Source organism: Protobothrops mucrosquamatus, unplaced genomic scaffold (genome assembly GCF_001527695.2).
Source record: "Protobothrops mucrosquamatus isolate PMUCROS unplaced genomic scaffold, P.Mucros_1.0 scaffold778, whole genome shotgun sequence".
Lineage (NCBI taxonomy): Eukaryota > Metazoa > Chordata > Lepidosauria > Squamata > Viperidae > Protobothrops > Protobothrops mucrosquamatus.
The window spans coordinates 805518-808676 of NW_015387046.1; positions in this window are offsets into that span (position 1 = coordinate 805518).

Below are 3159 nucleotides of genomic sequence, written 5' to 3' on the forward strand. Positions count from 1 at the left end.
CAGCTGATTTAACTCTTGAGTGTCTTTTTCTCTACTGGAAGTTACAAAAGAGGTGATTAATTTTGCCTTTTGTGCACTGAACCTCAGAGCAGGGCCTCTTGTTGACTTTCAACAAAACCCATTTAAGAAAATTATGTATGAGTCATTCATTACTGGCCTCTTAAAAGTTAACTCAAATTAGTCAGTACACTATAGAATTAAGCTTATTTTACCAACTGCCAAAGAAAACTCTGACTAGTACAACGGGTTTTTATACTTTATTGGAAAAGATATAAAAACAGAAATCCATAAAAAATTTAAAACAGCAAAATTATGCCATGAAGCTCTCATTATGACAATTCATACCTAGGCTGCAGCCTGAATAAACATTATTTGCTAAGTTTCTTTTTAAGCTTAAAGGAAAATGACTAGCAATTATTACAAGAACACAGTGATGGATTTGCATTTGAATGCCGAGGGAAAACAGGCAACATTTACAGCACCCACTGGTAGCAAGATATTTTTTTTATTAGTCTTGTGATAAAGAGTATCAGTAATCTGTAACCAAGCATTGACATTATCACATCCCCAAAATAAGTAAAAAGTTTGTGTTCTAATACATTGCACAATATGCATCAAGTTCCTTTTATAATGACTTCTGTTCCCGAGAGCCAAGGAAAGCTACCTTGGAAATGCTGGGTTGGCTACAACTTGTCGCTCACTATTATCTACTCCTAATGTGTATTCCCTCAAGTGTTACTTAGAATAAATGCATCAATGTGTTCAGGCTGGAAAAAAAGTCAATGCCTACTTAAATTAGAAAGAATGCTACAGTATATTACTCCTTCAAACTCATCTTCTATTGTTGCCTTAGTGTTCTAAGTAGCAATTAGCGCTTCCACTTTCCCAATTATTAAGCATAGCAAAATTTATCTTTATCCACCCAGCATATATATACTTTTTTTTTTTTTTTTAAACCACATGTTGAATTCCCGTTCACACCGAGACGGCTCAATTTTCCCCTCATAGAATGACATGATCCAGCTATGTGAAGGATGATTGTTACTGTGAATTTATCTTTGGTTATAGAACAGATTTAAAGCAGGGCTTATTTATGCGAAACAGGAGCTAGAAATATCAGAGAAGCATTTCGAGACAGCATTTCCATATAACATTATCATGCTTGCAGATTGAAAGTTGAACTGTCGTGCTTCCTAACTCTGTTTATTTCTTTTTTACTCTAAATGATTTTGTCATATTATTAGGTAAATAAACTTTTAACATAATTCAAAATGGCAGAAATTCGGAAGGGAAGGGANAATCCTATAGCATTTAGCAATAGCACTTAGACTTATATACTGCTTCACAGAGCTTTACAGCCCTCTCTAAGCGATTTATACAGTCAGCTTTCTGTGTGTCAATTTCATCTCCCTGGCAAAGATATTTAAAGCTGCTTTTCTCAATAGAGAAGAGCAGAGAACTAAAGCTTCAAAACCGGACTGAAGCTTCCCCCCCCCTCTTATTATTATATTCCTCTTGACCTCGGCTTAGCTATCACTTTTCTTCACTTACTGAGCTCAGAGACATGAAAAGGTCTTTATCTAAGACCATATTCTGAGATACTGATGTATGTGCCAGGAGGGGAACTTCCTGGCCATTGAAACACTGCCCAGTTGCGTTTCATCCAGGTTTCTGGCTGTAAAGTGTGGTATGTTCTTTGTTGCGTTTCCTCTTTCTCTTATACGTTTGGGTAATTTCAGCTATCCCATCTGCCTTTTCATTCTGAAGCCGTGCATTTCTCTTTTGTGAAGCCTTTCAATTTTTCCTACATCATTAACCCTGAAGCCCCACCAGGCACAAGGTACAGAACCATCTTCAGGGGCTTGACAAACACCCTAATTTAGACATGCAGTTTTAAAAGGGTAACCTGACTTAGCACCACAGAAGCAGAGGAAATATGTGAAATTGCCTTCAGCATATATTTGGTAAAACTGCTTAAGCATCATCAAACCGTTTATCAATGACTTGTACACATTTCAACCCACAGTTCTACAACAACATTCACAGCCACAAAGCTGACTGTTGTTCGGTCAGTATTATTTGGTGCTGATGGCAGAATGCGTTCAAATACTCAGTTGGCTTTTTCACCTCAAGAAACTTGTTTTGCAGGAAAGTGATACGCAAACAACCTCAGATGACTTACGTTGATTCATTGGATCGTGATATGGGTATGGATGTTAGACTTAAATCTAGAGAGGAATTGGAGAACGAGGATTATACTTCCCCCTGATTTACACACATGCAATTATCTGAAAGGTTTAAACTAGATTAAAAGAAATTGTTTTTGCAGACAAGAAAATGAGGTATGAAAAAAAGTGCACTAATGATGAACATCTTTTTGCAAAAGCTTATAAAGTGTTATTGCATTTTAATCTTAAATGATCATAAATACGTTAAAGATTGTATGGGTAAATAGGCTAAAATTGGTTATATTACAGTATGCTTGATCAATGGGAAAATATGTGGACACAGGGTTTGAGATTTGCACTGAACTATAATTTGAAAGAATGTTTTAATAAAATGATCTATTGATGGTATTTAACTCCTGATAAATTGCCAAGGTGTATAAGGAAGTCTCAAACAAATGTTGGAAATGCAATCAATTTGAAGGAGTTTTTACTACTTTTGGGAGACAGGCAAAAAGATATTTTGGAATCAGGTATCTATCTTTTTTTAGAATATTTTGAAAATGGATGTAAAATTGAAACCTGAAACTTTTCTTTTAGGGACAGCTGATAAACAGGGGGAAAGAAAACATGGGATGTTGTTTTTATATCTGCCATCAGCTCCAAGGTTACTATAAGCACAAAGAGTGAAAGGGGGCCATATACCCACAATGGAAGAATGGACTTTGAAACTATTGGAGCTAACCATGGTGGCGAAATTGGCAGCCTTGATTAGAGACAATAATTTGATTAAATTAGGGAGTTCAGACAGATCAGTCTGATTGTGAACACCTTGACATTTTCAACTGCATACTGCAGTTTTACTCTTTTTACAGTATCTCTTGCCTTGCCGCCCCCAACTAGGGGCATAGAGCAGGCTCAAGTCGCAACTGCGAAATATTTTTATATCCAAATTTCTTTTTTTCTGACAAAGAGTAAAGAATTAACTTGGGAG